Here is a 12,001-nt window from a genome sequence, read left to right on the forward strand (position 1 = left end):
AATCCACTTTATAAAACAAGGTAAATAAATAGTACCATTTCACCTGGATTATGTACTAAGTCTGTAACTCCCATTTGGAGAGTGACATAAGATCTGATAATGACTAAAGAAACTCTTGATGTCAACTGTAACACACATAAAAACATTCTGATTCACCACAAAATGTTGTGGGAGATCTCAAAGGAAAGCCTGTGTCACACGGCTTATTAATATCATTGTGACTTGTATGTACAGCTACTACTTAGGGAGTTATGTGTATATATATGTAACCCTTCTGCTGGGCCGAAACAATAGCAGCAAGGGCCGGGTTCAATACATAGGGGTCCCTTCCCCACAACATAATGCAAAACCAGCTCGAGCCCCCACCCAGTGACCTGGGAAAATCTTACACACACCCCTGGGCGCCTCAAGGAGGCAATACTTCCCCTCTCGCAAGCACAGAGTCTTGGTGTAGCAGAAAAGGTTTAATAACATGAGAAACAACAAGCATTAAATTGGGAAAATACCTCAGCTAGAGTTCATAGGTCAAACTGTGAGCAAAGACCCGCCCCAGCAAATTGGGCCGTGTCCTTCTCTCTGGGCCCTTGAGTCCAGCAACCCCCAAATCACCCACAGTCCCAAAAGTCCCACAATCCAAAAGTCTCTGTCCCGGGTCAGTGCAGCCCCAGAGTTCAAGAGTCTCTCTGCAGAGGTCCCCCTCCTCAGCCTGGGTAGAAAGGGGCACCTTACGTGGTTTCGGGGCCAACTGCCCTGCCTCTTCGTGGGGTTCTGCTTCCACTAGTCATCCCCGCAAACAGCTCAGCTCCGCTTGCTCTGTGGGCTGCTCCGCTCTGCCAGCTGCTCTGGTCCACCAGCTGTCCTGTGAGCCACTCCAGCCATCCTCATGAGCTGCTTGGCTCCACTCACCCAGTGGCTGCACAAACTGCTCCACTCCGCTCTGCCAGCTGCTCTGCTCCACGGTATTGCTTCAGGCTCCCCCACTCATTAGCACAGTACTCAGTGCTCTCAGCTTAGCAAGTCCAGCTCTTCAGTGATTTCAGCTTTTAGTGATTCCAGCTCATAGTAGGGGAGCACCAGTGCCAGTGAGTTCAGCTCAGTAACCTGTATCTAGATTCTTAAGGGAATCAAAAATTAACTCTGACATTCCACAGTGGAGAGAGGCACAGGTGGAACTGGTGCTTCTGGCTTACACAAGAAGCCTGTACCACCCAGTACAGATATCTGACCCCAGCCCCTCTCTCTCTCTCTTGACTGGGTTTTGGAACCCATGTCCCTTGTCTAGCAAGTGCTATTTAGTTGACAATGAAACCCTCTATCATAAGACAGTTTTGTAGTTCCTCATTTACTTAATCGGGGTGACAACATTTCATTCCTCCTGCCCCAATAACAACGAAATTGAGGGTCCCACAGCTGTGAAAATAACCATCCCATGCTGCTTTGCGGTATGCTAAGTGGGGTGGGAGTGCCAATGCAAATAACCGAAATACCAATGCAAACACTGGAAACTTCTTTCCGCACTCCCCATAATTTACCACCAGATGTCAGGGTGGGGCTCATCCTGACTCTGCTTACATATACTGGAAATCTGTTCTTAGAGTCTGTATCAAGGTACAAGTCTCCAGCTGAGGTGAAGATCATATTTTCTGTCAGACAAGAGAGGTTTATTCATCTTTCTGTCAGGCTGTAAAATAAGCCCAATAAGCTAACACAATGTGTGGCCATTTACATATGAAATCAGATGTTAATGATGAGATGTGAAATTAGCAGGAAGGGAACACACAGGGAAAAAAAAAACAATCCTCAGGAGGTCAACCTGTCTAATAGTATCAACTTTGAGGGTGCTTCTAGACAGGGCCGGCTCCAGACCCCAGCACACCAAGTGCGTGCTTGGGGCGGCATGCCGCAGGGGGCGCTCTGCCGGTCCCCGGGAGGTGTGCCTGCAGGAGGTCCACCGGAGCCGCGGGACCGGTGACCGGCAGAGCGCTGCCGTTCTTGGGGCGGCAAAATCGCTAGAGCCACCCCTGCTTCTAGAAGACAAAGATGACACCCTGTCCAAGGAACTAAATGGACAGCACTATCACAGTAGTGAAACCAGAGTCTCAGTTGCCATTGGTTGAAAATGCTGCAGAGGAGTTTGGGTTAGACAATCTCCTTCTTTAGACAGGAGGTTGAACTTAGTTAAATTGAGTCTCTAGAAAGCATGTTATGATTTTCTTTTCTATGTAACCATTTGTTTCCAGTATTCTTACTCACTATCTTCTGAATCTCTCGTCTTTGATAATAAAATTTAAGTGCTGTGGTATTCAACAAAGTGCTGGTCGTGAGAGGACTCTAACAAGCTGGTGTGTTCTGTTCCGCATAGGCGCTGACTTCTCCTTTAGACAGGGGGTGCTCAATCCCCAACTCTGCCCCAGGCCCTGGCCCCTCTCCACAACTTCCCCCAAACTCCTACCCTGCCCTGCCCTGCCTCTTCCCCACATCTTTCTATCCCCTCCCCCGAGCGCGCTCCAGCCCCATTCCTTCCCCTCCCTCCAGGAGTATCATCTTACATGCCATGAAAAAGCTGTTTGCAGTGGGCAGGAGATGCTGGGAGGGAGGGTCAGGAGTTGATCAGCGGGGCTGCAGGCAGGCAAGAGGCCCTGGGTGGAGTGGGGGGAGAGGGGAGAGCTTTGCTGCTGGTGGGTTCTGAGTACCCACTAATTTTCCTCTGTTTCTTTCAGAACAACAGACCTGGTATTTCTGTGTGTATTCAGTGGACAAGGAGCTGGGCACAGCAGGGAAAGCTCAGAGAAGGCTTGGGAGCTAGCATGTGCCATTCACCAACCTGCCCAGAGGGAGTGATGGCCGTGGGGGCCTGACAGGCCATGCTTGAGGCTAATGAATTCAAGGAGCAGATTCACAGTGTGCACAAACAAGGTGCCTTGTGCTTAAAGGGCAGGTGGTAGACCTAACCACAGCACTCAGGGCATGAAATTTTCACCTGTCTAAGTGATGTAGCTAGGTCAACCTAATTTTTAAGTCTAGACCTGGACTTAGAGAGGTGCAAAGGCTCCATATCCAACTGAATGTCCCTTGTTAACCAGCTGTATAGGCTACATCCTACAGTCAGAGGAGATACATTACAGGATACAATATATACTCCCTCTTTAACATTATAGCTAGAGCACTGAATCTACTCTGTTCTACTTGGAAATGGTGAGAAGGATCCAGGCATGTGAGATGACAGCAGGTAAATGTGTTTGAATGATGACTACAATCTCAAGCAAAATAGCATCAGTGATGTCCTGGCCCTTCAAGAAAACCCCTTCAGCCAAGCGCATCCTGCTTCCAGAGAACAGCAGGGCTTTGGGAAGCTAAGTTATATCAATGAATCTGCTTTATTAAGCTCAGTTGAAACAATGTTGTATCCAGGGAAATATTTATACCCCCAGCAGCATCTCTAGCCATCACAGCTTCCCCAGCACAATTGAATTTTCTGTTTCTTGTCCCAAGAAACCACTCCCCAGACTCTCCCAGACCCTCTTACTCTGTCCCCAGGTCCCTTTCCTGCAGCCAGAGTAGACAAAGGCCCTTGGAAACTTGAGTTCTGTGTTTCTCCCATATCCCGTACAATGCTGGATCCCCAATGCATTCTCTCAAAAAACACATTGCTTGTACAGAGATTCTGGGGAAATTCAAAGTTACTGAGAAGGCACCAAAGAATCCTGTGGCACCTTATAGACTAACAGAGGTTTTGCAGCATGAGCTTTCGTGGGTGAATACCCACTTCTTCGGATGCAAGCCGAAGAAGGCACCATGACCATAGGAGGTGATGAGCTTTGGCCAACTTGTTCATAATTAGGTGCATTTCTTCTTCTTATAGCCTTGGTCCCCTGCATATGGGGTTGGTTTTTTGCATCTTTCTTCTCCATGCCAGTCTATCTTGAAACAGTTCCTTATAAATTCTGCAGCTAATCAGAGTCTTTTGTATGACATCCATCCAACCCTTCTCTTACTCTCACATCTAAGTTTAACACCCTGTTTCTTATATATTCTTCCAATTGTCTTTCCACATGCCCGGATTTCCTGGATTTCCTGAGCCTGGATTTCCTCAGCTTTTCTATAATTGGTAACACCTTCACAAATACTAGGTTCATCATAATACACAATATAAGTAAAGATGGTGAGGATAGAGGGAGAGGAGTGGAGAAGTGACACTTTCAGACTCTACATTAATATAGACCCCTAAAGAGTCAGCCCAAATTGCTCTGAATTTTTCAGACATTCCCCTTGTGTAGAATTTCAGTCATTCATTAGATGAGAGTTAGCCATATCATTGAGCCAGGCATAAATGTTTGATGTGGACTGAACTTTCAATTTTTGAAGGACTAATTTTTTAATAACCAAAGTTGTGCACTAGAAACATGCCCCCTTCTTACCAGGTAACTTCCAGGTATCAGGAATATATCCAAGAATGAAACTTAAGGGGGAGGCTCTAAATTAGCATTGGCCCTTTGACCCACCTCATACCAGAAATTCTTGGTACAGGGGCACTACCAAAACGTATGAACTAACGTAGCACCAATGGAGTTACATTTCTAACAGTGGTCGGCATTTATGAGGCCCATTACTATTAGCCTCAGGGAGGATCAATGTTGATGCTCAGGAAATAGGAAGTCTACTTCAAAGCTAGGACAATTGCCTGTTGTTCACCCAAGAACTGATTGCTGTCAAGAGGCTGCCCGGGAACTGTATAAAAGGCTCTTGGGACCTGACCTTATCATCTCAGATCTGCTTAAGCTTCATGCAGGGAAAGTTTAAGTAGCAAGACTGAGGTCTCCAGTCCCATCTAGATTGTCCTGATATTGGATATTTAGATGTTGGACTATAAACTGATTAACTAATTCTGGAAAGGACTCTTTGCAGCTCTAAAGCTCACCATTTCTACTATGAAACTGACCTAAGAACTCAATTCATACCTTTATGCATAATGATATTTTAACCAATACTCTCTCTCTCTCTTTTTAAAAATAAATTTTAGTTTAGTTAGTAAGAATTGGCTGAGATGTATATTTGGGTAAGATCTGGAATATTAATTAACATGGTGGGTAATGCGTGCGATCCTTTGGGATTAGTAGAACTTTTTATATGATGAACAAGATTTTCAGTAATCCTCATCATATTTGACTTGGCTGTCTGGGTAGAAGCCCAAGGCTGGGTTGCTTTAAGAGAACTGTATTTTTGGCTTCTAGATAACCAGTAAGGCATTGTAGAAGTTGTTTTGTGGCTGGCTTGGTGAGTTTAAGTATTAGAATAACCACCAGTTGTGGGGATTGTCAGCCCCATTCTTTGCAGTTTGTCCTAATTCAGCAATCTCAGCATGGCCTCCTTTGGGCCCCAGGGTCTTTTGGTAAATGAGCTATTTTAACACCAACAGACCCTGGTCGGTGGCAGGAGGATTTGAACCTGGGGTCTCTGGAGCTTAGTGTATAAGCCGCAAGCCATATGGCTGTTAAGTAGACTCATTAATCTCTCTCTAAGTGGTCTCAGTGCCACTAGATTGGACAGAACACCACACCCAGAAGGTTTATGGGTAACATACTTCCCCTAGTTGAGGAAGTGCATCCCAAGCTTCAGAGATTTCCCAGCTGAAATCACAGATGAGCCCCCACTTGTAACACTGACAAACCCTGGTCGTTGGCAGGTGGAATTGAATCTGGGGCCTCTGGAGCCTAATGCATAGGCCACAAGCCATATGGCTGTTAGCTAAGGCTGTAGAGCAGACTCATCAATCTCTCTCTTTCTCTAAGTGGTCTCAGTGCCACTAGATGGGACAGAACACCACACCCAGGAGGTTGTGAGTTACACTATAATCCCAGGTCTGTAGCTACTTTGTTAACACTAGATACAATCGTCCTTTGGGTCAGAGATAGCTGTGTATTCAAATCTCTATTCCAACAACTTGAATTATCAATCATTGGCTGAGTTTTTTAGATTAGAAAACCATAAAAGGATGCCACTGGCTATGTAAATCCAGGAAGTTTCCTACAAAATGCCGCCCTGACCAGGAAAACCGAGAGGTGTGCTGCTTGCCAGGGGCTAGGATTCATGATGTGACGGAGAGACTGCCGAGACTCATCAAGCCCTCAGATCGCTACCCCTTCCTGCTTCTCCACGTGGGCACCAATGATACTGCCAAGAATGACCTTGAGCATATCACTGCAGACTACGTGGCTCTGGGAAGAAGGATAACGGAGTTTGAGGCGCAAGTGGTGTTCTCGTCTATCCTCCCTGTGGCAGGAAAAGGCCACGGTAGAGACCGTCGAATCGTGGAAATCAACGAATGGCTACGCAGATGGTGTCGGAGAGAAGGGTTTGGATTCTTTGACCATGGGATGGTCTTCCAAGAAGAAGGATTGCTAGACAGAGACGGGCTGCACCTCACGAAGAGAGGGAAGAGCATCTTTGCAAGCAGGCTGGCTAACCTAGTGAGGAAGGCTTTAAGCTAGGTTCACCGGGGGAAGGAGACCAAAGCCCCAAGGTAAGTGGGGAAGTGGGATATCGGGAGAAAGCACAAGTAGATGAGTGCAAGAGGGGAGGGCTCCTGCCCCATTCTGGGACACCAGGATGATCAGTGAGTTATCTACATGTCTATACACAAATGCAAGAAGCCTGGGGAACAAGCAGGGAGAACTAGAAGTCCTGGCATAGTCAAGGAATTATGATATAATTGGAATAACAGAGACTTGGTGGGATAACTCACATGATTGGATGGATATAAACTGTTCAGGAAGGATAGGCAGGGCAGAAAAGGTGGGGGAGTTGCGTTGTATGTAAGGGAGCAGTATGACTGCTCAGAGCTCCAGTATGAAACTGCAGAAAAACCAGAGAGTCTCTGGATTAAATTTAGAAGTATGAACAACAAGGGTAATGTCGTGGTGGGAGTCTGCTACAGACCACCAGAACAGGGGGATGAGGTGGATGAGGCTTTCTTCCGGCAACTAACAGAAGTTGCTAGATCACAGGCCCTGGTTCTCATGGGGGACTTTAATCACCCCGATATCTGCTGGGAGAGCAATACAGCAGTGCACAGACAATCCAGGAAGTTTCTGGAAAGTGTAGGGGACAATTTCCTGGTGCAAGTGCTGGAGGAACCAACTAGGGGAAAAGCTCTTCTTGACCTGCTGCTCACAAACAGGGAAGAAATAGTAGAGGAAGCAATAGTGGATGGGAACCTGGGAGGCAGTGACCATGAGATGGTTGAGTTCAGGATCCTGACACAAGGAAGAAAGGAGAGCAGTAGAACAGAGACCCTGGACTTCAGAAAAGCAGACTTCGACTCCCTCAGGGAACTGATGGGCAAGGTCCCCTGGGAGAATAACATGACGGGGAAAGGAGTCGAGGAAAGCTGGCTGTATTTTAAAGAATCCTTATTGAGGTTGCAGGAACAAACCATCCCGATGTGTAGGAAGAAAAGTAAATATGGCAGGCGACCAGCTTGGCTTAACAGTGAAATCCTTGCTCGTCTTAAACACAAAAAAACAGCTTACAAGAAGTGAAAGATTGGACAAATAACCAGGGAGGAGTATAAAAGTATTGCTCAGGCATGCAGGAGTGAAATTAGGAAGGCCAAATCACACTTGGAGTTGCAGCTAGCCGGAGATGTTAGGAGTAACAAGAAGGGTTTCTTCAGGTATGTTAGCAACAAGAAGAAAGTCAAGGAAAGTGTGGGCCCCTTACTGAATGAGGGAGGGAACCTAGTGACAGAGGATGTGGAGAAAGCTAGTGTACTCAATGCTTTTTTTGCCTCTGTCTTCACAGACAAGGTCAGCTCCCAGACAGCTGCACTCTGCAGCACGGTATGGGGAGGAGGTGACCAGCTCTCTGTGGAGAAAGAAGTAGTTCGGGACTATTTAGAAAAGCTGGACGAGCACAAGTCCGTGGGGCCGGATGCACTGCATCCGAGGGTGCTAAAGGAGTTGGCCGATGAGATTGCAGAGCCATTGGCCATTATCTTTGAAAAATCATGGCGATCGGGGGAGGTCCCGGATGACTGGAAAAAAGCTAATGTAGTGCCCATCTTTAAAAAAGGGAAGAAGGAAGATCCAGGGAACTACAGGCCAGTCAGTCTCACCTCAGTCCCTGGAAAAATCATGGAACAGGTCCTCAAGGAATCAATTCTGAACCACTTAAAGGAGGGGAAAGTGATCAGGAACAGTCAGCATGGATTCACCAAGGGCAAGTCATGCCTAACTAACCTAATTGCCTTCTATGATGAGATAACCGGCTCTGTGGATGAGGGGAAAGCAGTGGATGTGCTATTTCTGGACTTTAGCAAAGCTTTTGATACAGTCTCCCACAGTACTCTTGCCAGCAAGTTAAAGAAGTATGGGCTGGATTAATGGACGGTAAGGTGGATAGAAAACTGGCTAGATGGTTGGGCTCAACGGGTAGTGATCAATGGTTCCATGTCTAGTTGGCAGCCGGTATCAAGTGGAGTGCCCCAAGGGTCAGTGCTGGGGCCGGTTTTGTTCAATATCTTCATTAACGATCTGGAGGATGGTGTGGACTGCACCCTTAGCAAGTTTGCAGATGACACTAAACTGGGAGGAGTGGTTGATACGCTGGAGGGTAGGGATAGGATACAGAGGGACCTAGACAAATTAGAGGATTGGGCCAAAAGAAGTATGATGAGGTTCAACAAGGACAAGTGCAGAGTCCTGCACTTAGGATGGACGAATCCCATGCACTGCTACAGACTAGGGACCGAATGGCTGGGCAGCAGTTCTGCAGAAAAGGACCTAGGGGTTACGGTGGACAAAAAGCTGAATATGAGTCAACAGTGTGCCCTTGTTGCCAAGAAGGCTAATGGCATTTTGGGTTGTATAAGTAGGGGCATTTCCAGCAGATCGAGGGATGTGATCATTCCCCTCTATTCAGCACTGGTGAGGCCTCATTTGGAGTACTGTGTCCAGTTTTGGGCCCCACACTACAAGAAGGATGTGGATAAATTGGAGAGAGTCCAGCGGAGGGCAACCAAAATTATTAGGGGGCTGGAGCACATGACTTTATGAGGAGAGGCTGAGGGAACTGGGATTGTTTAGTCTGCGGAAGAGAAGAATGAGGGGGGATTTGATAGCTGCTTTCAACTACCTGAAAGGGGGTTCCAAAGAGGATGGATCTAGACTGTTCTCAGTGGTAGAAGATGACAGAACAAGGAGTAATGGTCTCAAGTTGCAGAGAGGGAGGTTTAGGTTGGACATTAGGAAAAACTTTTTCACTAATAGGGTGGTGAAGAACTGGAATGGGTTACCTAGGGAGGTGGTGGAATCTCCTTCCTTAGAGGTTTTTAAGGTCAAGCTTGACAAAGCCCTGGCTGGGATGATTTAGTTGGGTTTGGTCCTGCTTTGAGCAGGGGGTTGGACTAGATGACCTCCTGAGGTCCCTTCCAACCCTGAGATTCTATGATTCTATGAGGTGAGTGGTGGGTGGGGGACTGACTAGGAGAGATGCAGCAAGCCAGCGGGGGGCTAGGTGGTGAAGAGGGGTGTGATGTTGGGGCCGAGAGGTGAGGGGGCAGGTCCTATTTTACTTCTGTGATCTGGTCACCCTATGCATGTCGTTTGTACCCCCACCCCCTTCCCACACACCCCCTTCTACACCCAAACTCTATCCCAGAGCTTGCACCCCTCACCCCCTCCTGCACCCAGAGGCCCTGCCTCAGCCCAGATCCTCCACCCAGCACCCAAACTGACTAGAGAAGAGCAGACATACTGATGCCTCAGGGTTAGGAGCAAGCACCTTCCTTTGGGAACACCCTCTTTGCAGCACTGGGACAACCCCCTGCCCAGAGAAAAGCAGCAAAAAGGACCAACAGACACAGTCCCAGATTTTGAATCTGGGAGATTTGCTCCCCTCCAGCCACGGACTCACTGCTCGCCTCCTCCCCCCTTCCTCAAGTATGAAGCCTCATTCAAAGACCCAGGGGGGGTCACTATATTAATGCACACAGCAGTCAATCAATGTAGTACCAAAAATTAAAATACTGAAAATGGATGCCCCCCTCCATCCACCAACTCGCTACTCGCCTCCTCAACCCCCTCCAAGTATCAGGGGCGGCAGGTTTGTAGAAATTTTGGTGGTGCCCAGAATGCTGAGCCCCCCAACTCAAACTCTGTCCCCTACCTCCCTAAGTCTCTGCAAGGGAGTTTGGGTCGGGGGAGGAGGTCTGGGGTGCAGGCCCTGGGTTGGGGCAGGGGATTGGGGTGTAGGACAGTTGAAAAGTTGGGCTCTGGGTTGGAGTCTGGGATGCAGGTTCTGGGAGGGAGTTTGGGTGCTGGGTGGAGGTTCTGGGCTGGGGCATGGGGTGGGGTGCAGGATGGGTGGAGGGGTGCAGGCTCTGGGATGGAGTTTGGGTGCGGGGTGCAGGTTCCAGGCTGGGGCATGGGGTGGGGTGCAGGATGGGTGGAGGGGTGCAGGCTCTGGGATGGAGTTTGGGTGCGGGGTGCAGGTTCCAGGCTGGGGCACGGGTGGGGTGCAGGATGGGTGGAGGGGTACAGGCTCTGAGAGGGAGTGCGGAGGGCTGCGTGCAGGCTCTGGGACAGAGTTTGGGGGCCAGAGAGGGGGTGGTGGGTTCTGGGGGGGAGGGGACTGTCATTACATGTGGCTTCCTCCCTCCCTTGCTGCCCCTTGCTGTAGCCTCACTGGGGGTGGGGGATGGGGCTGCCCCTTGCCCAGTTTGCAGGAGTGGTGGCTGGCAGGGGAGGACTACAGGGTCAAACAGTACAGTCACTGAAGCCCCAGCAGCTGCTCAGGTGAGTGAGGTCTACTGGCTGCAGGTGATCCTGTCTGTCTCCCACCGGAAGTCCCCTTGGCATCTCCTCCAGGTGGGTGCCGGGGATGGGGAAGGCTGCAAAGGACATGTATGCCCTTTCCCCTCCTGACATGCAGCAGCTGGCTGAGCTGGCTGCCTGCTGGTGTCCTGTTGCCATAGGCAGCAGCAGCTTTCCTTCTGGCAGGGGCTTTTTAAAATTTTCTGTGCCCCTCGGCTTTGCGTGCCCGAGGCAAGTGCCTCACTCACCTCGTCCTTGTTACAGCACTGATCCCCAGCTCCTGCAATCTCATAATCACAGGCGGATGCTGATGCCCCTGTAAGCAGAGTCTGAATGAGCTCTCCTCTGCCAGCTATCTGGGGATGGGGAGAGACTTCAGGAGCAAACTGTATTTACATGAACACGCCTATTCTTCCTAGGTATCCGGCAGATAGAACTGTGTTGCTCAAAGTGATCAATTTTGGCTATTGTTAAATTACAAATCACTTTGGTACTGAATGCAAGGGTAGTGGAATGTTATCAATGTTGTTTTCTTTATTGTTTGAGTAAAGAGGACCAGAACTGTGCTTATTCTGTCCTGCTTGAGGGGGTCACCCTCAGCTGAAAGTAGCTTGCTAAGTCAGGGGCTCAAATGCCAGACCCCTGTGAAGGTAAGGGGGTGGATTCTGCCTAAGAGTATGCAATCTGGTCTGACTTGTTCCTCTTCAAAGCTAGGTTCTATTAAGAATCACTTGTTTTGTTAAGTGCTCACAAGCACTGAAATCACTTGTGGAAGAATAGTGTTTCTGTTCAGATGGTTTCATTTCACTAAGAGCTGATAGTCACTAAGAGTTAGGTAGAACTGTAAGAGATTAATTTGCAGAGAGGCAGGTGGCTGGCAGGGTAGCTAGTGGAATAGAATGGTGGCTGGCAAGGTGGCCAGCCAGAGCAAGTGCTAAGTTGGTGGAGTAAGCAAGTGCTTTTTTTCCCTGGGTGGGAGATGAACTCACAGAGGTACATCTCTGAACCCTGGGTCCTCACTGACCAAGGACAACCCTAGTGAGTGGGGTGTGGAGAGGGAGCACAGAGGGGTACAGTAAAGAAACTTTTGGTTGTAGAACTCAAGAGAATGAGGCAGAAGACCCTGCCCCACATGCTCTGGAGTGGGTGTCCTGTGCACAATTTTATGATTATGAATCCTAATTGTGGCA

The sequence above is a fragment of the Mauremys mutica genome, chromosome 12 (genome assembly GCF_020497125.1).
Source record: "Mauremys mutica isolate MM-2020 ecotype Southern chromosome 12, ASM2049712v1, whole genome shotgun sequence".
Classification (NCBI taxonomy): Eukaryota; Metazoa; Chordata; order Testudines; family Geoemydidae; genus Mauremys; species Mauremys mutica.